Raw genomic sequence first — 24,235 nt, forward strand, 5'->3', positions numbered from 1 at the left:
TACCACTCAACAAAACAAGTTATTCTCAGAAACTCTTGACTTTCAGTCCTAAGGCTTACTGCATAATGAATATTAAGGCTTCAAGGAAAAATACAGGTCTTGACTTGATTTTCTCTGCTTATAATTAAAAAAAGAGATTCTCCCATTCCTCTGTTATGATACAGTCACAAATGGAGCTAGACTGGGAGGAAAGATCCCCCAGATCCTTTGTGGATCCCATTAATATATATATATTTTTTAATCAACCCAGGAACTTAGAATTAAAAGTGGCTTCCAGGCTTGGGATGAGAGAAGATCTTAATCCCTGTCATTAGCAACCCCTTTCTAATCCTGCCACCTCCCTAACCCTCCCCCCGCCCCCCATGGCCTTGCAGCCCTAGGGCACTCCCGAAATAAGTATTCCTTTCCCATTTGCCAACTGGGCTCAAAATTCTTCAGGGGGAAAAGACATGGTGCCATCTAAAGGAAAATTCTGATCACTGTTATCAAACCTAAAAATAGGGAATGGCAGACGTGGGGGACTGAAGTAATTGGTCTGGTTCAGATGGATCCTGATCACTGTAATTCAGGTCTTGAGTGAAGCCTGGCCCCATGTGCTCTATCACCTTGCTATTCAGGCGAACGGTGACCTTCTCACTTTTCTTGAGCAAGGATATGGATTGCTTCTGAGAGAGGCTGAGATATGAAACCAGCACACCCTTCCCTCCCCTGTTCTCTTCTTGTCCCTGTCATCTGACTACCCAGCATTGCCCTGCTTGCTCTTGGTTATTAATGATCCTCTCTTTTTTTTGGCCTGTTTCCTGAAATCTTTAGCCACCACAGGGGCTGTGTCTCTTCCAGAAATCCTAGTGTTAGTACAGGCCTGTTGCCAATGACTCCCATAGACATAAGGTCATTTAGAATTATACAATGATAGAGATCATTCACTTCTACATTTCAGTTTATAGAATGGGACACAGAGGCCAGAGAGCTGTAATGGATTATCCAAGTTTAAATGGATAATTGTGGTTGAACAGGGATGAGAATCTAGATGTTCTAACTCCCAGATCACTGATCATTCTGGTCAGTTAGTTCCCCACCAGCTGCTTTCAATGCTTCTACTCCAAACTCCGTGGTTTAATTTCTGCTTTCCTCTGTGCACTTGCTTGAGGATCTTACAACTCATTTTTTATCCATCTTGTTCTTTACAGTCTCTGTCTTTCACCGTGTTTCCTCCTCCCCCACCCCCCACTGTCCCTTGCTGTTGTTCACTCACCTTTAGGAAGACACACAGAATTGGCTGAATAGAAAATACATTCTGCATTCCTTGCCAAAGCAGCCTGAGGGAAGTCATTAAGAAGCAGCTCTTCCTAGAGATGTTTCAAATGTGCTTGCTGTAATTGTGGCTGAAATTTCAATATCAAAGGTTAAAATATCATGGTTTCCTTTACACTTCCTTTTATTTGCAATTACCTTGGGAGGAGAACACAGCCAAGCAGGAATGCTCAATGCAATTCTTCCCAACCCAGATTACACTGCATGGTGGTGAACTATCTAAATGTGCTATCTTGGACTCCAGGAGTACAGAAAAGATGGTGATGGACAGATGGAAAGTGGTGGACAGAGAAGATCCCAGAGGAGAAACAAGCTGAGAATGAGGTGGGTGGACCACACCACTTTGGAAGGAAGGATTTTCCAGCTTCCGTTCATTATTTTAGTAGAGATGGAAGAGAATGGAGGTAAGGTTTGATTCAAGAAAAGAAATAGAAATGGATTAGAGGAATGTGGTTGTGATTAGGCACCTAGGAAGCAGGGTGAACACAAGAGCTCTAATACTATGGTGCTGGCGTGGAGAGTCCAAGAGAGACTGAAAGCCAGAGGGCACAGAACACCGCAGGCTTGGGCATCCGGAGGTGTGGTTTTTATGCTCAAATTACTTACTTGACTTTGAACGTGTGATTTCTCCACTCCAGGCTTCAGCCTCCTTCCCTGCAAAATGAGGCAGTTGGACTTGATTATCTCAAGGTCCTGACTTCTCCTGACTCTACTGAAGCCAACCTTCTCTAACGGTGCATTTCTACTTTGCTGAAAGCACCGGGTGTAACTACCTCATGCCCTTTCCCTTCTCTCGCATGCCTCCTCTCCAAAAAGCAACTTTTTGAGTCTTTTCTATCAAGCAAATCCAAGCATCTTTTGGAAGCCTCATTTTACTGAAGGCACAAAACCCCGGGGGCCTCAACCCATGGTAGAATCTCTTCCCTCATTGCCCCTTCCCATCTACTTCCCAAACTCATCCCCTATCCCTAACGGGTTGAACTCATTTACCTCGTAAATGATAGCAAATCAGGAACCTCCTGCTGCTTATAATGATAACACTTCCTATAATTTGCATGATAAAATTCAACTGATTTCAGATAGCATTTCTTAGAACAGATAGGTGACACAAGGGCTCCATGAGGAGAATAAATTACCACCTCAAGTTCTATGCCATCACAGTTGTGGATTCCAATTGGCTGACATTCAGCCCCAAACAAAAGCACAAAGCCTGTCTAATGGAGCAATGAAAAAAGATATCTAGGAAATATTAACAAGTCTCTCATGGTAATTTATGCAAATACACGCCATAACTCAGCTGAAGAGGTTCGGCTCGCACCTATGGAAGGGAGCTGCACTAGCCAGGGATTTTATGCAACTGATGCCACCTTATTACATCTCAGAGGTTGTGGGTTTCCATACAAATTAGCACTAGAGAGGCCTAGGGTGGCAATTAGTCCTCAGACCATCTGCATCAGAATCACTCCGGGGTGCCTATTAAATGCAGTTTCCTCTGGCTCTATTACAGACCGACTGAATCAAAAGCCCTTAGATTGGGGCCTGGGAATCCACATTTTATAACCTTACCCCCACCCCACCACCCCACCCCCAAGTGGTTTTTATGCATCTTTCTGAGCCTGGCCTCCCATGGTCAGTACCATCTACATCTAGGTTATGCACACCATGACCCACTCTCTCACTATGTGAATTGGCTAAGTTACAGCACTGTTCTCAGCCTCAAATTCCTCATCTATAAAATAAGAGGTGGATCCAATTACCTCTTAAGTGTTTCAGACCCTAATTCTTTTTTCAAATGAAGCGTGGGACAATACTGAAGCCCAAACAAAACGTCCATGCAGGTGGCCAGTTGGCAAAATGTCCCCTGTGGACCCTGTAGCCATGTCTGTCTGGAGTTCCGCAGTCTCCCCGGAACAAAGAAGCCTGCACTGCGCCCCCATCTGTCTTTGTCTCCCCAATTTCTTGCCCAAACAGTCTCTTTTCAGCCTGGAAACCAGCCTTCCCCCATTGTTTCTGCCAGAGCATTGTATCTAGACTCAAATCCTTTCTCTTATTGGGGACTTGGGCTTTTGAAAGCAAATCCATTACACTTTCTGGGTTTTTTTTGTTTTGTTTTGCTTTTCTTTTGAAGGTTGGTCACGTTTTGCTTTTCAGTGTCTGTGGCTCCGAGGAAATAATGCTTTGTATATTTTATATACTACAATATTCCCGGCACCTAGAATGGTGTCTGTCACGTACTGGGCTCTCGATAAATCTCCTTTGAATGAAGAAATTCAAGGACAATTACCTACTAGAAAGAGGAACAGGAAAGGGGGAACTAGAGGGTGGCAGGGATATATTTTAACAGCTCAATATATTAGCACATAAAGCTAACATTTATTTACAACCAAATATGCTCAAGGTTTTCTACACATATTATCACATTTATTCCTCAAACTTCTGTGGTACAGGTATTCATATATGCATTTCACTTAAGGAAACTGGGCTCAGATAGGTCACAGTGTTTGTCCAAGGCTTCACAGAAGGGCTGGGTTTGTCTGACAATAAAACCCAAGTATTTCCATCTTAGCACTCTGTCTCCCAAGATTAAATCCAGGAAAAATTGTTAAACCAACTGTTTCGTCTAAGTTAGATCCCCCCTCCTTTATTGTTACTTCTTTCTTATCTGAAACTGGTTTGTCTGCATTGTTTAAAAAAATGAGAAGCAAGATTGGAGCTTGTTTAGATTGGGGTTCAGCTGTTTCTGCAACTAGGATGCCAATCAGTGACTGCACCCTGACCTTGGGAGAGGGTAGGTCAAAGCAGAGCCTCCTCTGGCGTAGTTGGGATGAAGTGCCAAGCTCAGGAGACCTATCCACTACCACTGTGCAGGAACTGGGGATGATTCTTTAGGAGCTCTTGTATCCAGGTTAGGCATTGCCTTCTCTTTATCCTTCTAGACTTTTCCAGGAACCAGTTATTCCAGGAGTGTCCTCTAGGTGCTTCTTCTGGCACCCCTCCTGATTTTTCAGGTTAAATATGCTTTGGACATGAGGGGACATTGCCAGGCGAATGAGAGAAAGGTACTCCAGGCAGAGGAATCAGCACTAACAAAGGCTCCAACTCTAGGAGTCCAGTGGAAGCCTGGTGAATTTTTTTTTTTTTCCAGAAAAGGTATTTTTTTTTTATTCCAGTAACTGCAAATAGGAAACCAGATTGGGGGGGGGGGGCAGGCTGGGACAAATAATGGCTCCCTCCTCCCCGGCAGAACCGGGGGGAAAAGGTGGCCCCTACACCCTCTGTGGTCAATACAGCCGCCCCCCCCCCCCCCCCCCCCCGCTGCATCATCCTAGGGGCAGGGCCCCACCTTCCCTGGGACTGGGGTGGTCGATAACCCAGCCTGCTCTGCCCCGGGCCCCTTCCCCGAAGAGCCTCTCGGAGGAGGGGAACGTGGGCAGAACAGAAGGCGGCAATGAGGATGAACATTTGGCGCTGGTCACAGCAGCAATGACGGATTTCTAAGAATGGAAACATTGAACGAAAAAAACGCAACTGTCCAGAGGTAGTTTGTGAACAGAGGAAAAAATGGAACCAGAACCTTGGGGGGTGGGGAGGAGCAGAAGGGTGGGAGTGGGCAAGGCTAGCTCCTTGTTATTAGTGCCCCATGTGAGAAAAGGGGAAACTGAGGCCTACGGTGGAAGCGGATGGGGTCGGGCAGTGGCTCCAGCCCACCTTAGGAGGCCGCCGCAGGGAACCTGGGCCTCCTGGACCTCACCTGGAGAAAGGGGGACTGCATTTCCCTCACGGCAATAGATTCCGGGGCGGGGGGGGAGGTGGGCTGGAGTCCATTTAGAGTAGGGGGCTCAGACCCCTCCTGCCTTCCTTCCTGTGCCCAAAGGGGGCTGTCTGACCCAGAGCAAGGACCAGGCAAGGGGGGAGGGAAGGAAAGTGGGTGTGAGCCGCACCTCGTGAGACACAGGCCGCTCGGGGGGGCCTCCTGGGGCCGAGCGCCGCCCCCCAGTGGCCATGCCTACTGTTGCCAGTGCTGTGGAGTGGGGCAGATCAGAACGAGAGACGGGGCATGGGCCCCTTTTAAGGCCAGGGGAGCCCTCCCAGGCCCCTTAGTGGGAAGCCAGAGGGAAGAATGGAGAAGAAGGGATTCCCCCCCCCAAACCAAGAGCCCAGTCAGCAACGTCCCCACCACGGAGCATGGGGACGCAGAAGGGGCAGGGTGCGGCGAGGTGGGCAGTTGGCTAGTGTGCGTGTGGGTGAGGGCTCGCTGGAAACCAAAGGAAACTGCTCCCCACTCGGGCCTTGGGGCCCGCAGGGGTGGTGTGCTGTGCAGTGTGGTGGTGAGGGCGCAGGTGGGTGGCGGTGGTGCGTGAGCCTGGGGGGGGGGGGGCGGGGGAGCGGAGGACGCCGTCCAGTCCCGGAGGGAAACTGCTCCTCGGCGGCGACGGAGCGGGCTGCGCGGTCACTGCTCCTCCTCGGAGGACTCCTGCGAGATGCTCTCTTCCTCCTCCTTCTCCAGTTTTTTGGGTCTGCCCCTTGGTTTCCTCCCTGGAGTTGTGGTAGTTTTCCGGGTCTTGGCAGCACCCTTGTTTTTGCTTCCCTTTGGTGGGCCCCGAGGTCTCTTAGGTGTTGGCACTTCGCTGGGTTCCTTCGGAGGCTGCTTGCGCGGCCTGCTCCGCCCCCGCTTCTCAGGCCGTCCTTGTCCTGCTTGGAGGCCAAGGGCTGGGTGGACTTCGAGCTCGACTCGCTCATCTTCCCTTCTCTCTGGAGCAGGTGGACGAGCGATGGCTGGGATGCGCGAGCTCGGCCGCCGGCCTGCGGTGCGCGCTCCGGGCTGCGGGGAGCGAAGGTGCTGGGCGCTGAGGACCCGCCTGGCTCCGCCGCCGGTGGAAAATGCCGCTGCCTTCTTGGAGCTGCGCCCGCGCCAGAAATAGCCCGGGCTCGGAGTCCCAATTAGAGGAGGGAAGCCTGGTGATTTGATGAAGGAGTTGTAATCCTACACTAAATCTTCCCTGTTAGTTACTCAAAGACCCTTCTTATTTTTTCTCTTTCTCTTTTCCTTCTCCTTTGTCTCCAGTAAGGCTCACAAAGAAACTCCCTGAGAGAAGATCTCATTGTTCAGTTAGTCCTTATCATTCTTGGTGTGCGGAGCACTTGAGCCGGGCTCTTTGGCAGCCAGATCGCCCGATGAGAGAGACCAGTTGCTCATTCACAAGGTCAGTTTTCCTGAGGAAGGGTGTGGGCATGGCAGGCCCTCGGTGCTTGAGCTTCCTCTGCAATATCCCCTCCCCTTGCTCATCTGAAGACTTGGTCATTCAGCACATTCAAAGGCAGGCATATAAGATGATAGCCATCCCTGGATAAAAAGGTACCCAGGGGGACACAAGTGTGTGCGTGGATGGGGGTGGTGATGGAAGGCATAGTTAGCAGGAGGAGAAAGATCATCAATCATAATGGGCAAAGCACACATACAGTAAGATGGCCCACTGATGGCTGATCATCGCCTCCCTGTATTTATAATTAGTCAAAGGACCTTCCCCTGTGGTATCAGTTCCCTGAAACTCAAAATCCAGCCACTGTCCCCTTAAATCCTGCTCCCCTCCTCTTTGTCGTAGGGCATCAGTCTATGGTAAAGTCTAAGCCCATCATGTGGCTTGTAGCCCAACTCCCGAGTTTTGTGAGGGAAGAAGGTGTTTATCATTGTAAGAAGCACAACTGGGACACAAGCAAACTTGGAGTTGGTGCCCGTAGCTTTTCCTCTGCCCAAAGCCCTCTCTGCAGGTCCCTGCTCAGCCTGTACCCTGTCCCCTGTTTGGCCTCCACGGCATCTCTCTCTCTCTTTTGGTTTTGAGCCTGCCTTCCTTTGGTTGCAGTGAAGACTGGTTTCATCACTTTCTCTCTCCAGTCTTTTCTGTAACTGTTCTCTTTGCTCCCACAGGCCCACCACATGGGCTGTCTTTGTTCTTCTCACAAAGGGAGTTGTCAGTATTGAAGGCTCTTTTCAGGAAGGCAGGGAGGAGCTCTTGTGTTTCTAAGTCACAGTCAGAAGCATTATTAGCGCTTCTATCCTCTTTCAGGCATGCGGCATAAACATAGCTGCATATGAGGTATCACATGGGCTTAGGATGGAGGGAATGTGGGTGCTGGGGGGATGGTGCAGTTCATCACGGGAGAAAAATGAGACACACACACAAAAAGAAACAACAAAGGGAGAAGAAGCAAAAAAAGAAAAAAGTAGAAGCAAAAGAGAGGAGGAGCTTGGGCCATAAGACCCATTCGTAATGGTGCCAGGGGCCCCTAGACTTTAATATCCTACCCCCAGGGTAGCATTTTCAATGTCAGATCTTTTCAAGACTTCCTTCCGCTCAGGGGTTCAGTGGGTGTTTGGGCATTGTCCAGTGTGACATCCAGAGTGACACCCATCAAGTGCCCCTTTGGGGTCCTCTTTGGGCTGATGAAATTGGAGTTGTCAGTTGTAGAGACAAGCAGCTCCGCAGTGGCGGTGACCAGGGACACCAGCCCCTGGAAGAAAAGCCATAGCACACGGTCTCTTCAGGGCGATCTAGCTGGGTGCCAGGCTCCATGCCCCAAGAGCAGTGATTCAGCCTTCACTTTTCATTTGTCACCCCTGCTTTATGTCTATCCTCCCTAAAGGTGGTCTAGTGCAGAGGAACAAGGAACCACTCTTTTGCAGGCTAGATGCCAAGTTCATGTGTCACCATCAGGAACCCCCGTTTGGTTTTGTCAGCTTTTTCACATCCTGAGCAACTCCAAAACACCCTGTGACAAGCTGACTCTGCTTGATGAGAGCTGGGCTCGGGCACGAGCCATTAGCACATTTGTGATCCTGGTCCTATGACCACGCTCACAAGCCCTGCTAATGGGGAGGTCAATTAAATAATGCCAGCCACTGCTTTTCTTCCTTATGGCACTCGGCGTCGCCAGCAAAATGTGTTTTGCAGATTATTAACAACAACAATTAATGGGGGAGTAATGGACTGTGAAAGGAGGCAAGTTAGGGTGGCAGGGACAATCCAACCATACATTGTTGGGGCCAGGGCCTCCCAAGGGCGCAGACTACCTCCTGGATGAGCAGTCTGTGTTGAGGAGGAGGAACATCTTGGGTTCCAGGGGGCAAAATTTAGGAAATGCTAGCCTGATGGAGGAGTGCACATGGGTCCAAATTGCAACACCTGACAAATTCTCCCTGTTGAATTAACCTCCTGATTCTGAAGAGAAAGTCATTTCCATAATGCGCAAAGCCATAGGTTTACAGGCTGGCCATTTGAGCTGGAAATGACATTCACTGTGTGATTTGGCGCCACCTCTCTAATTCCTCCAAAAGATAATTTGCCTGGATTCAGTGATGACATCTAGTAATTTATGATTGGAGATACAGTATTTAGGAGAGTAATTCCTGCTAAAATGCAAAAAACTCATGGGAAGGATAATTCACTGAGCACTGTAAGTTAATAATATGATGAGAACAATAGTAATAGCATCCAACATTTATCAAGACACTGTCATCATCATCATCATCACCATCATCATCACCATCATCACCACCACCATCACCACCATCATCACCATCATCACCACCACCATCATAACCATTATCATCACCATCATCATCATCACCATCACCACCATCAGCACCATCATCGCCACCACCATCACCACCATCATCAACACCATCACCACCATCATCACCATCATCACCACCATCATCACCACCACCATCATCACCATCATCATCACCACCATCATCACCATCATCACCATCATCATCACCATCATCACTACCACCATCACCACCATCAACACCATCACCACCATCATCAACACCATCATTATCACCACCACCACCACCATCATCACCCTCACCACCACCATCATCACCATCACCACCACCATCATTATCTCCGCCACCACCACCATCATTACCAAGTAGATAACATGTATCGAGACATACTTGTTCCCGACACTGTTTTAAGCACATTCTGTGTGATACTCCTTTAATCTTAATTACAACATTATGAAGTAGGTGCTACTCTCACCTGCTTTGTGTAGACCAGGAAACTACAGTGGAGTATCTAAGTAAGTTGGCTGAGGCTACTAATGAGCAAATATCGGCACCAGGAAGCCCAACTAGCAAGCTCTTCTAAACTGTCCAGGATCTGTGCCACTAACTACTGCACCGCTGGGATAGAGCAAACAGATGGGTCTTAATGTCAGGCTTGGGGCTGTGCGACTTTGGGCCTCTTTATGGCTGACTCCATATCTATGACATGGGAATACAAGTACCAACAGGGTTAAGAGGACCAGAACTAGGTGAGACAAGAGAGATGCCTAGGTGCAAAATTTAAGGAGGTGCACCCCCTCAGGGTGGTATGTGAGTCTGCCTTGCATTCATGACCCTCAGGAGCCAGGTCCTCCTTACACTATGTGCCCAAGCAAGTAGGCACCTCATTTGCTTCCTCCTAGTCTTGGCCCTAGTAATGAAGATTAAACTAAATAAGAGATTCTATTGAAGTGACCGGCATATATTAGGATATTAAATACAAATTTCCTTCTTTTTCTTGAGACTATATTATGAGCTCATTCCTGGAGAGTGCAATTGATTCCAAGAGAGGGAGGAGATCCCCAAGACCTGGGCCTTTGGCTGGGGCATGAGCAGCAAGAAAGGAAATGGGGAAGGCCCTGGTGGCAAACTTCACATCCGCTGAAGGTCTCACTTCATAGGAGAAGAAAACAAATATATCCGCTGTCGCGAAGAGGCTGGCATGTCCTGGCCTCCCAGACGCTGTAACTTTGGGTCATGAGTGTGGTGTTCATGTTGTCTCAGCCTGTCTGCCATAGCACCTGCTCTCCACGGGCACGCCTGGGCCCCTGTCAGCAGGGAGGTCCCTACCACGGGGTCATTTTATATAAGCAAATGACGCTTTGCAATAGCAGGATATTGTGGCTGAAGAGGACTTTCTAGACCTTGTCCTCAAATCTCATTTTAAAGATGTTGCGCCACGGCCCAGGGAGGAGGAATGATTTACCCTCCGTCTATGGGTTAGTACGACTTGCAAATAGAGCTGGGTCTTCTGAATCCACTGCTACTCGGGGCTACTGTCCTGGTTCTATGCAGCTTTCTGCACTGCGCGTGAGCTGTGCCACCAGCGAGTCCAGCAGGGGACATGGCAGCACCGGGATTTTGCTTTGCTCTAAACAACCTAGTCTTTCCCTTCTAGAGAAAACTATTTTTAGAAAGATTGAGAAGGACTCCCCCTTCCCTGTCCAGAAATTCCAAATTAACATGTCAGTAACCTTGAAAGAAGTTATAGCTATTCAGCTATTCCACACCTCTTTGCTAGGCAGGGGAGGGAATAAATGAACTCTGTATGTGGTGGGGGGGTGGGGGCGGAGAGAGGTGAGGGAGGATTTGGTGCCAGCAGGTAACAAAACAATTTCTCTTTCTGTTATAGCTAATTGCAACATTTTCCATCTAAGCACCCAGGGCAGGGCTCCCGCACAATATATCCACAGTTTCTGAGCCTTCCCGCCCTATCCTGCCATCTTGGATTCCCAGCACTACAGCCCTAGAGGGAGAGCTGGGCTAATCTCAACCATATGGATGTTGCCACCACAGCATGACAATTATGCTTTAAGGGAATATTGCTTTATGCATCTTTCCCGCCTTCCCCATCTTCCTAATGATGACAAAGTCGCAGGCTAGTTCTGTTCTCTTTTCCCTCTGGTCACAAAGTGACTACTTCTAGGAGTCTGGTTGCTTGCTAATTACTGATGAAGTCTAATCTGCTGGAGCCCCTAGCTTTGCGGATGTTCTGATTCTTCGAGACCTGGAGCTGAGTATTTAGCTGGGTATTTAGAATGACGTCCCCCTGGGGCCTTGCCCTTTGGGAAAGAATCAAAACCATCGATCAATCACTAAATGCTTGTGAAAGAAATGCTGGCAAAATACTATTGTCCCTCTCAGATAACTACTTCTCCTTGGTCACAATTACTCAGATCATCCAAACAGAAATAACTGGGAGGAAATTTGGAATGTCCAAATATCCAAGTATCACTCTTTGTAGCCTTGAATTATTTTAGAAACTGGAAAATTGCCTATGCATCACTCACTCTAGCATGTTCAATGCTTGATCCTGTGTGCATGTATGTGTGCACGTGTCATGTGGAATAATTATTTAGCTCTATTTGGCCATGATAATATAAAAATCATTCCATCAACATTATTTAAACCACGCAGTGATCAAGTGTTATTAGTTATTTCTGTGATCTACATTTGTCAGTTTAAAAAATGACTCGTCCAAGGTCATATAGCTAATATGAAGCAGAGATGGGATTCTGCCAGGTGTGCTGATTTCACATTTAATGGTTGTTCAGTGATACTACACTTGCTTTCAGAAACTTCCCCAACATATATCAGTGTCCTGCTACTCAAAGTGTGGTCCACAGACCAGCAGCATGAGCATCTCCTGGGAGCTTGCTTCCAGTGCAGAATTTCAGCCTTCATCCCAGACCTATTAGATCAGAATCTGCATTTTAACAAGACCCCCGCGCCCTGCCTCAGGCAATTCCTGTGCACGTTGAATGAAGAGAAGCAGTGCTGCCCAATAAAAACATAGAATGTATTACACATGTAATATTAAGTTTTCTTACGGACATTAAAAAGGTAAAAAAAAACAAGTATAATTCATTCATTTTGGTTTCCATAATACATTTTAACCCTAAATATTAAGCATATTATTTCAACATGTGTCAATATAAAAAATTATTAAGAGAAACTCTACCTGCCTGGTGACATAGCGTAGGATGATCTTTGCACCCGGACATCAGTTGTCCACATTAAGGCAAATCGGTATGCAGATTTGACTCCATCCGTACCTTGTGTACAAAGAATGTGTGTCTGCATTTGACCCACTAACTGCAGTGTTCATTGTTATACTAAAGAGTCGCCTCAGAGGGTGTAGCCAGACATCCCTGAGCCAGTCCTGATCTCCATTCCACCTCCCTCCTGTCCCACTGAGAAGCTCCCTGGCAGGTCTCCCTGCGTCTGGGCTTGTCTCATCCCCAGTTTATTCTGCACACTGGAGCCAGAAAGACCTTGGATGCACTTCATGGCACTCTTTGCCCACTCTGAAGTCACATATGACACTGCCCCTACCTGAACAAGAAACGAAAAAGCTCTTTTTTGACTCCGGGCCTTCACTCGGATAGTCCCTCTGCTTGGAATTCTCTTCCTCCTCTGATTCTTTGAGCTGGCCACTGCTTCCTTCAGGTCTCAGCTTAAATGCACGTCCTCTGAGAAGCTGATTAGACCACCCCCTGGAAAGTAGCTTTCCGGTCCTCTAGGCTTCTCCATGGCACCAGATCATTTTCTTTACCCCACTTAACATGATTTGTTATTTTGTTATTCTATGGTTATTTGTGCATTTGCTGCTTCATATTGCTCCCCTCAAAAGTCTATAAGCAACAAGAGGAAAGAGACCTCATATGTATTTGGTTCATTTCTATAGTCATAACTTAGCACTGTGCCCAGCACAGTGGTGGACCCTTACATAGCTGTTGGTTTGATGGATAATTCTGTCATGTTAATAAATTACAAGGACACTGACAAGAGAAGAGATGAGCTGGAATATGTTTTTAATTGTTCAAGGCCATTGGGTGATGGCAGCAGAGGAAGGGAGCTACTGTTTTTTCCCAACAAGATTAACACTAATATAACCATATTGACAATTTCAGAAATAGTCCAAAACAGACAAATGGACCAGGCCAGACCGGCTGGGTTATGAAAGTCACCATCAGGAAGAAAATGTGTCAGTTATTCACAGCAAAATATTCGCCAGCTGTGGCAGTCAGGTGATGTAGAAAACACAATTGCCATTTTCTTTATTAGAGCAACAGGTAGAGCCTGATAGCCACTTTAAATTACACTGAATCCAGCATGCTTGCTTACTGTAGAATTTGATTTTTAGGCTTTCGTTACTATCTCTGGGATGTATCCGGTTTCCTTTTATATTCAGACCATCGCTATTGATTGCGGTATCTTTGTTCCTTCCGGGTCTGGGTGCAGACAATATACAATCTCGGGAAGGAGTGATTGCCTCCCGCCCCGAGGGGCGTCGTCCGAGAAATCCCTGGGGCAGCTCGGCGTGGTCTCCCCTTTCACTGTTGCTCCTCCAGCCCGGGCTGCGGAGCAGCGGTGGGAGGGCTTCCCTGCCCGCCGCAGAGGTTCTAATAAATCAGGCAGAATCCCGCGGAGGGGCCCCACCGAGTCAGGCATTTAGACTAGAGCAGACCAGAACCAGAGCTAACCCATTCTTCATCTTGCCTGGCGTTTCTTTCTCTTGGAGGGGCCTTTGTGTGCCCCGACCGAAACGGAGTCCCCGAGCCCGGCTATTGTGAGCCTCTGAGCTGGCTGGCGGGGTGGGGGTGGGGGTGGGGTTGGAGGAAGGAGGGGCGCACATGATCTTATGCCTTTTCTCCCTCCTTTCTTCTTTTTATTATCATTAATAATGAAATATTGAGACCAGGCTGCTAATGAGCCTAAACTCCCTCCTGTTAGTTTATTTTTCGCCTTCGGACTGTCACTTCAGAGTAAATTACTTCTCCCTGCATCTTGTTCCAGTAATATTACACCAGCAGGACCCTCCCCCCTTCCACCCCCGGTCTCATTTCAGGGTTATTCCGTTTCTCTCACCGCAGTTTACTAAGCCAGGGAGGTGGCCCCATCGATCATACTTAAACCTGCGCACCGGGTCCCCCCCTGCAATGGAGACATCATTCTTGTGGCTCTGGGTCGAGTGGGGTTTTAAATACTTACACAATACACGTAGATATAACCTATAAATAAATAAGTAAATAAATAATATATACCCATCTCTGTGTGCTGTTTCTTGCGTTCTACGGAGAAAGATTTAGAGACTGAGAGGCAGAGTGAGACCTGTTTGGGAAGGAGGCGGCCAGAGAAGCAGACGAGCGGCGGTCCCCGCCATCCGCCGCCACCGCCTTCTGCTCGGCTCTCTGGCTTCTGTTCCTTTCATGGCACGCTGAGCATTTCCTTGTCAAGTGGGAGATGTCAGGATGTGAAAACAACCAACATTAAGTAGATATTCTGCCAGCACAACAGCAAATGTCTCAAGTATGCTTTTGTCTCCTGTTCAAAGACGCTAAACTGGTCTTCCAACAGCTACCACCTCTTCATGTCTGCTTCACGACTGGGGACTTAGAAAGGACTGGAAGCCGGGATATCGCTTTCTCTCCCTTTCACTTCCTCCCTGGTTCCTCTCTCCCTTCCTTGAATTCATGCTGGTTAAAAACAAAGGCCCTCAAGCCTCAGTGACATCGCAGCTCTGCCGTTTACTAACATGATCTTGGAAAACCGACCTCTGCATGTCTGTGTCCTTGCCTACCAAGTGGTGACAATAATACCATCTGCTTCATAACGTTTTGAGGACTGCATGAATCAATACATGCAATGTGCCTAGTACAATGCCTACTCACACTTTAAAAGCACTCAATCCATCTTTTTGTTCCTCTTCCTCTTTTTTTTGATCACCCTCTTGCCTTCCTTTCTTTTTTTCTTTGTTTCTTTGTTTCTTTCTTTCTTTCTTTCTTTCTTACTTCTTCTTTTTCTTTCTTTCTTCTTTCTCTTACCACTGGTAAATCTGGCCTCAGAGAATTAGTTTTACTCATCACTCACCCATCTGTTGTATACAGAACTGAACATAGTTCCACTGTCATGGCTGGTAGTCACAGGTAGTGCTAGGTAGAACCATTGGAACCTAAAGCAAAAGGAAAACCCAGAAATATGTTCCTGCCTTTATTGACATTTTTGATATCCTGGATTTTGTTTTTGCTTTAATTTTGATTTTTGAAAATGGTGCATTAAAATACCATTTATCTTGTTTAGTGAGCTTTTGGGCAGCACTTCAATTTGTGCTTGAGGCAAGTGCATCATGGGCTTCACTTGTCTTGCCTTAGCCTCAGCCCTGGTTGTCTTTTATCCCCCTATCTTCTCTCTTAGGCTACACGTGGACCCTCGTACCAACACATCCCTTCTCTACAAATGGCCACCCACCTAGTATTGGTCATTGCAGAGGAAGGGAAGGGAGAACCGTTTTTCCCCAGAAGGGAAAATCTCTTTGGACTCAGCATGAAACAAAGGCAGGCAGAGAAACGCAATCGAGATCTATGTGACCTCGAGGTTAGGCCTTCAAATCTCCCCAGCTGATCCATGAAATCTTGTCTTGCCTCCCTCGATAGGACGTGAATAGGGGCCAGACTGGAGGTGGGGTTATTTATGAGCCTGACACGCTGGGTGCAAGATGGTGCAGCTGGAAGGGTCAGACAGTAGAATCCAAATGGCATAGCTTTTCCTTTCTCATTTCCATCCAAGTGAGTAAGAATCAGCCCCTGGGATTAAGCATTTTTATGGGGGTCTGCTGCTGTGCTCCACGACAAAGTAGGAGCTGCACAGAATTTATCCCTTGCAGTTCTTTTGATTTAAGAATAAAAGGGCAGCTGTTGGGCATATGAGAGGTGGACTGGGCAAGCTTCTAAACTCCCTTGCTAATAGAACCACCTACCACAGGGCTGAACCCACTTCCCTTGAGTATTCAGGATACTGTTTGAAAATTATGCAAAACTTTTTGAAGCTCTGAGGTTCTGGGGGAGACTCAGCTCCTTCAAATATGCCCTAGAAAAAGCTACTCTACTAAATGCTGAGACAATTCTATCTCTTCCAATCCCACACAAATCTTCTACCTAACCTTGCCCTAACCAGGAAATATGCAGGCTTGGGATCATACACATTTCTAGACAAATCTGATACACTTTAACCTGATGCAAGTCTTATTATTTTTTTTTTTTTCTTTAACTAGGTTCTGGCTTGAAGCGAAGTGTCAGTAATGCCTTTGTTCCAATTTGTTCTTTTGATATTTGCAAATATGCCTGAAGAGTGTATCAGCATTTCAGAATTGGGAGCATTGAGCCATTTACCTTTGTGAACATGTTTCAAAGTCCATCCTGGTCCTGAAATCTCCAGAACAGTGCTTATCAGTGCTCAAACATGAACAGTGCTCAAACTTGAGCATCCATCGGAACCACCAGGAGGGCTTCTGAAAATTGCTGGACTCCACCCACAGAACATCTGATTCTGTAGATCTGTTGTGGGACCTAAGAATTCGCATTTATGACATGTTTCCAGGTAATGCTCATGCTGCTTGTTTGGAAACCATGCTTTGAAGACCACTGGTATAGACCTTATTATTGTTATTATCATTATTATTATAATAATTATTATTATGATGATTTTACTTATTGGTGTAGACTTTAGTGGTTCATTGGGTCACAGTTTCAAGTTACTGCTTTTACTGTTCAGTTGAACTACCCTACAAATTCAGTGTAGAGAGGACTGTCTCTCCCTTTATTATCAATCTGGGGAGGCTATATTCTTACTAATACAAGTTCCTTTTTGGTGTTTTTTCTTGTGTTGCCTTATCCTTCTCTAGCTTCTTAGAGGCTTTTCCATTCAGCTAGTGGGCAGGGAAGGACAGTAGGGGGGAAGTGCATTGCTCCTGAACCACTTTGGCCCAGGAGTGGCTCCTATCACTGGAAGGATGGAGGAGAATATAGTCCAGCAATGTGCCCAAGAGGAAAAAGAAATGTATTTCTGCAAATTGATAGCCCTCTCGGCTACATCCCTCAAGAATACCTGGGTGTTCCATTTTGTTTTATGTAAATCAGTCAATGGTCTCAGTTTTCCCCCTTACAACAACTGTATCGAACACTGGTAGTTATGCCCTATGTTCCTTCCCTAGTGATTTGTCGACTTGATATCACCCATCCCTTCCCCCTAGAGAGAAAGTGTTCTCTCTGTGTGTAGTGGGGTTTGAGGAAGGTTGCCACCAGGTAGGTGAACATGCTGATTCTTCTTTTTTTTTTAAAGATTTTATTTATTTATTTGACAGAGAGAGACACAGCGAGAGAGGGAACACAAGCAGGGGGAGTAGGAGAGGGAGAAGCAGGCTTCCCCGCGGTGCAGGGAGCCCGATGTGGGGCTCGATCCCAGGGCCCTGGGATCACGACCTGAGCCGAAGGCAGACGCTTAATGACTGAGCCACCCAGGCGCCCCACATGCTGATTCTTCTTTAGAGACCTGTGATTCCCTTCTGAGACAAGAAAAAACATTTTGACAATCTCCCTTCTACTTTAGATGCCCCATCTTTCTCATGCTATTTTGTCAGTGGAGAGAGAACAGAGGCAGATAGGGAGTGGAAGGAAGAAAAGAGTAAAACTTTCCGTTTTTTTCTACCCACTTGACTCCTTCTGCATTTCAAATGCATATGGTCTGTGTGGGAACATGAGAATGAACATCTGACCAGACATCAGTTTTTGTTGCAATCAGGATTCTGACAAATTGAATGATGTATAACTCTGTATGTAGGCAGAGATCCTTAAAATAGCCTGGAAATCATTACTTGCATGCAGACATATCATTATATATGACGAAATAATGTCATTGTGTGTTGAATAAGGTTAAAAAGAAGTCTCTCACATTGAAATCAGTTTCTCTCCCACCCTCCCGGAGTTTATAGGGAGGGAATGAATTGCTGTGAAGTCAATTCTGGTTGCTGGAAACTCTGCCCACGTACTTATTTATACACTTCTCCTTGTTCCTTCCAGGGGTGTCTATTTTCTATATAGAAAGCCTAACTCATTGGAAGTAGCCCCTCTATAGAGCTTTCATATCCCAAAGAGATCCTGAGGACAGGAAGCTGGTGTACTAAAATCACTTCAGAGTAACAACAAATTATTAAATATGTATATATATATATGATATATGTATGATATATATATCCTTATACTTTTAATAGCAACATTGCATACATTTTCTCCTTTATCCCTATTTAGAATCTTATAAAAAATATATAAGTTGGGTACTACATGCCCCCAATTTACAGATGGGAAAAGTGATATGCAAAGGGGTCGAGTGACTTGCCTAAGGTCACCAAATGAACTTGGAGAGGGAACCAGGTCTAGCACTGAGACATCTATGCTTAATAGAATACTGGACTCAGACACATGTGAATATAACACCTGCCCCTAATGTTAGTGACCCCTTCTCCACTGCCTTCCCATTACCTACCCAATTAAGAGTGGCATGTGGCGTCCATGAAGTTATTCTTTATATAACTTATAATGAAATTTTGGCCAAATAAATCCTTTTGATGATGTACATTCTCAATACGTTCAACCATTTGCTCCAGGAAATTCTAACATAATACAAACACATTTTAGACATCAAATTACTTATCTGCAAAGAAAGTGACAAGGTCAGAACATTACAGGTATAGCTTCAGCAAGCAAATGATCAAGCACTTGCTATCAGCCTCTCTGTATTTTGAAGAAAGAAAAATATAGCCCCCAATACTCCTGTATGTTTCTGTCTTCTCCCCATCCCACTTCCTTCCCAGGAAATAAGTATCCAGGTAAGCCCAACTCAGATTTATCATAGGAGCTTATAATGGCTTCAGTGACCTAGCGCCTCGGTAACATTTTATTTTTCCAAAAATACCTTACAACCATGATTGATAAGACCCATTCCACCATTTTAAAAGCCAAGTTCCAATTATCTTTCCTACCCAGAGTGCTCTGCCTTACCCAAAACCCAGAGATATCGCTAAATGCGATGTCCTCATGCAAACTGAATCTACATTCCAAGAAAAAGTACTTATTAATATATCTTCATAACCTATCAGATGAGGCACAGGTAAAATGACCTAAAGAAAAACAAAAGCAAAAGCAAAGTATTTCCGTATTCCCTTCGTTTCCCCTAGAGCTCCTTTTCTGTTTTTGCAAAACTCTTCCTCAAATTGTATTATAACCAAATGGTAGCTGATCAGAGGCATCGGGGAGCATGTCATGGCATTTCCCGTGATTTCCCCTTTCTCCAGCTTGGCTTTAAATACCCTTGTGGCACTGACTAACAATTTGGGCTTCATCCAGAGCACTGAGCCTTGCCGGCATTATGATTACATTTTTTGCATAGTCCATGTTGCTACATTAAACTCCAGATGCTTTCTCACAAGTCACTAAATTAACATCACATACATTTTTGGCCCATTAACGTTACACTAAGATCACAGTAGGATTATCACCCAGAAAGGTGATTGTGCGCGTGTCTTCTGAGCTCATCATTCCTTCAGCATTCACTTCTCTACAATTAGGTCAGGGAAAATGAGGGTAGAGACCTAACAAGGACCCCATGCCTAAAACATCACAGGAAACTGTGTCCTTGTCAAGAGAAAAAACTCTCCACCCTCTGTCTGTCAGCAGACTGACATGTTTTATGAAGTGCATGGGACAGCCTTTAATGTAAGTACTAGCAAAATTACTGTGGGACGGCTTTTTTAGAAAACTAATATACTTTATGACATGAAATATATGAAAACGTCAGTGTTTTAACCAATGTTTATAAAAATATATTACAGTCATTTATTGAGTTTGTAAAGCACGTTATGGACTAACAAGATAAAAGATGTTTTGTAAATAAAGTCGCTATTATTTAGAATGTGCATCTGCGGCTTGAGTTTACGGAGTACAGAGAGGTGGCCCATTTGACCCCTTTTAAACAAAATAGCACTTCATTTTGGGAGATAAATAAATTGCCCTCAACACTCGTCAGCCCTCGCTGAAGCAAGCTCGTTTGTACTTCTGCACAGGTGCTTTTCGAGCTAAGTCCTGTACACCTTGCAATATTTCGGTATCTCTCTGAGAAATGGGGTCACAAATCCAGCACTGCAATTGACTGTCACACTACAATTACCTCCGTACTTAAGTGTAGACCCTCATTAGACTCGGCTCCATGAAACGCGAGAGATGCATTGTTCTCCGTTGTGTGCCCACTGCCTGGCTCAGGGCAAGACACATAGTAGGCAATCGATACATGTATGTTGAATAGAGAAAGGAAGCAATGAATGAATGGAGCTTAACCCAGGTCCGTTGATCTATCCTGTAATCACAAACTTGAATGAGTTGGCTAGAAAGAGTGTATCTATTTTAAAGAATGGCTCTGCCAGTTGTGTTGGCCTTAACAAATCAGACATTTTTAATTAGCAATTATTAACTGGAGAGGTGCAGTTTCAGATAGTTAGGCTTATTTGCAAAGGGCATCTTTGCTGAGATGAGAGCCCTGAATTCAGGCTTTGATCCTAGATTTTCCCTTTTAGGGGAGAGGAAATTACTGAGTGAAAAGACCTTCATGTTGTACAGCTCAGGGGAGGGGATCCATGTGGCTAATTGGTCTTCATATGTCGATAGCTTTTCTCCTAAAAATTCTCAATATTCTTTTATGCAAAACTGTCACAGAGAGGGGAAAATCCTGGGTGAGAGATGTATCATGTTTTATCTCTTAAAACACCTGTTTAATTTCACTCATCACCAGGCTACTGTCCTTCTCTTTGTGTTCTCAGGTTCTTTAAACTTCTGGAAACCACAGGTCCCTCCCCAAGCGCCATGCAACTTCAGTCATAAGGGGGGTGAGACATGATTTAGGCCTACAAGATATTTTACTTTGCTGAGTGTATTCAATTCAAGAGGGGTAGGAAATGGCTTTCAAGGGGCGCCTGGGTGGCTCAGTCACTGGGCATCTGACTTCAGCTCAGGTCATGATTCTGGGGTCCTGGGATCGAGACCCACATTGGGCTCCCTGCTCAGCGGGAAGTCTGCTTCTCCCTCTGCCCCTCCCCCCAGATCATGCTCCTGCACACTCTCTCTCTCAAAATAAATAAATAAAATCTTAAAAAAAAAAAAAGAGGAAATGGCTTTCAAGGAGCCAAAGCAGCAAGCAGCCATATGGGGGTATTAAAAACTCAGCCCAGGCTTAATGTGGCTGTAGTCTTTTACATGGTTCAAATTCCAGTTCATCTGAAAACACATTCATATTTTAGAAAATCTGAAAGTTAGAGAAAATTATAAACAAAGGGAATGATGACACAAAATAATTCCACCCCTGAGATTTAGCCACTGTTCACATTTTATATTTCTTTCCATTATATATACATATAACATATATGCACATATATTACATATACACCATATGTACATATCTATGTAAATATTTTATACACTTTGTTTCCTACCTTTTTCACTGAGGTAATAGCAAGGATTGGGATGAGGTTAAAATACATTTATCCAGTGATACAAAGGTCACCATTGTCATCTTAGAGTGAAATCACAATAAAATGCCACAGATTGAAGGAGCTTAGAAATCATTTATTCAGGGGTACCTGGGTGGCTCAGTTGGTTGAGCATCAGACTCTTGGTTTCAGCTCAGGTCATGATCTCATGGGTCGTGAGATCGAGCCCTGCATCATCGGGATCTGCTCTCAGCTGGGAGGCTACTTGAAGATTCTCTCCCTCTGCCCCCCCCCCGCCCCGCCCCACTCTCCCTCTTTCTCTCAAATAAATAAATAAATCTTGTAAAAAAAGAAATCATTTATTCAAACCTCACTTCTCTTTCCCACTCCAAGATTAGGAACAGAATCTCTATGCCACCATCACAGGCCCTTCTGCTCACTCGCACGGTCCTCCTCTACACAAAACAGGACAGGAGCGTGGGGCAGGAGGAAAGCATGGGTCCTAGAGTCAGACTGACCGTTCAAATCCCGACGCTCACTTACTGGCTTTGCACTGTTGAGCAATATACTCAACCTCTGCACATTACTGCTTCCTCCGCCCTTCAACGGAGATAACAAGAGTGCCTATCTCATATGATTGTTGTGTGAATTAAATGAGCAAATACATAAAAAGCCCTCAGAACAGAGCCTGGTGGTTAATACGTCCTCAGTAAATGTGAGCTATTATTGTTACTACTGCCCATGCAGTCTGTGTGTAGCAGAAAACACATTTACAAGTCCATCGTCATCTTGAATTCCGTTGATAGCCTCTCAAAAGACTGAATGTCATGATCAACAAAGTGCTTTTTCAACCAATCAGTGGATCAGGAAAAAAAAAAAGTGTAATAGAATATATGACTGGACTAGGTCTTATAGGATTATAAAAGAAATATACAATATGGCCTACAAATTTCACTGTGGAAACAAGAAATGAAGGAATCTTGATAAATAAGACTGTATCTAATTATGTGTACAATTGTGTATTATTCATTTTTGATTACAGCTTGTAGAGAGCATCTATTATAATGTCCCCATTTTACAAAGGCAGAAACTGAGACCCAAAGAAGTTACATAACTTGCTTGAGCTCGTTAGTACAGAGGGGCCAGAACTAGAATGTCGGTAGGTGCAATTTCAATCAGTCTTCAAGGGAAAGATTTGGAAAGAAAGCCAGAAAGAAGGAGAGCCAGCTGGGTGCAGAAGAAACAAGGCAAGGCCTCCAGGAAAGGAACGGACAGGGTGGATTCAGAGGTTGGGGAGGAGGCCCGCCAACCTTAATGTGCTTCACCTTATGTGCAGAGATTTTTTTTTTGCTCGTGTGTTTCTAGCTTTTGCACCAAGATCTTTGGCATCTGACCAAGAACCTTTTATCTTAAAGTAAAAGGAAAGGTAGCAATGTTTGCTCTGCTCAGAGCTGGTAGTGTGCGGTGCCAGGTCGAGTAACACTATTCATTTCCCATCTGCAGACACAGGGACCTAAGATTTCCGGAAAACACTGGGCAGAGGCGGCGTGTTTGAGTATCGACTCTGCCACTTGCTGCGAGTATGACTTGGAGTAAATCTCGCAAACCCTCCTCTGATCATCTGTCCGTTAGGTGTAAGAATCTGGTCTTTCTCATGGGTTGTCCTGCCAACAAATAAGGAAATACACATGCTTGATGCTTGGGAAAGGGCTAAGGGCTAGAAGTTTGGCTCCTAAAATTTCCTCAGTGACCAGCAAACCAAACTACCCCTTAGCAACCCGCCCTGCGGTCGAGGGTGGATGATGCCTTTGGGGCCCCAGCGTCGGAACAGGTGCACCACGCAATTGAGAACATTTCGTAGAAACCACAGCACAGTTCATGGGCTGCGCGTGCACCACGGTGACTGATTAAAAACCTGCAAGATGAAATATTGCAGCTATCAATAATTCCCGCACATGACTGACTTCTAATGAAAGGATAAAGTTTCTCAGGGAGAGAGAAGAAATGAAAAGAAGGGTTTTTATCAATTTCAGAGGAACACTTTGATATAACCCTGAAGAAATTTTTCCTGGTGAAATATTTTCTTTTATTGCCCTCCATCATACAGTGTTTGTTTAATTTCCCCTTTTCAGCAAGTATATATTTCAGTTTTTAATTTAAAAAAACATGGTTGCTCCTCATTGGCTTCCTCGTGTCATTTCATTTCCTATCTGCTAGCTTCTCCTTGGAATTTTGTGTTGCCAGGGCTGAGAAACTTCGTCTGATATTTTATTCTCTAAAACTTTTGTCTGAAGAGCAGAATACGACCACAAGCGATTTAATTACATGAGACTTCATTTCTATATCTGCCTAAAAAGCAATCTTTAATTTCTGTTCCTACCTCCAGCACTTAGAAGCATGGCCTTCTGAAATAGTGTAGTAAAAATACTATTAAAAATAAAACTTCTACAGTATAATTAGTGGATGTCCTACAACACAGGGCTGGAGGGCTTTGTGGGGCTTCGAGAAGCTTCGAGAAGCACCACAGCTGGGTGGTGGAAGCTGCAGTGACCTGTGCATCTCTCTCCCCTCCTCTTTCCTTCCCCTTTCTGTCATCCACTTGGCCCTTCCCATGTTAGTCTCCCTCTCCGCCCTTCCACACAACCAAGGCTTGGCTAGCCCTCCTGTGGTCTCCCTGGGTCTGGCTAACAACAATAACAAAAGAGGAAAGAGACAAAAGCATTTTTTCTCTCAAACTTCATTCCATTAGCTTCATATGCGAATCTCATACTCAGGGACGC

General features: G+C 45.4%; 1 long non-coding RNA gene and 1 pseudogene across 2 annotated transcripts in view; one reads left to right on the forward strand and one right to left on the reverse strand.

Moving 5' to 3' along the window:
* LOC144382603 (uncharacterized) overlaps positions 1-23,863 on the forward strand; it is a 167,796-nt gene extending 143,933 nt beyond the window's left edge. Inside the window, exons 4-6 of one of the 2 annotated variants that reach the window (XR_013449890.1) lie at positions 1,559-1,638; positions 16,197-16,522; positions 22,959-23,863. This is a non-coding gene — a long non-coding RNA (uncharacterized LOC144382603). Of the gene's footprint in view, positions 1-1,558; positions 1,639-16,196; positions 20,176-22,958 lie in introns of those variants that run through there. The other variant, XR_013449889.1, reaches the window with a different exon arrangement.
* LOC144382500 (high mobility group protein HMG-I/HMG-Y-like) lies at positions 5,723-6,249 on the reverse strand (annotated as a pseudogene).
* Positions 23,864-24,235: the final 372 nt, after the last annotated feature.

Source organism: Halichoerus grypus, chromosome 7 (genome assembly GCF_964656455.1).
Source record: "Halichoerus grypus chromosome 7, mHalGry1.hap1.1, whole genome shotgun sequence".
Lineage (NCBI taxonomy): Eukaryota > Metazoa > Chordata > Mammalia > Carnivora > Phocidae > Halichoerus > Halichoerus grypus.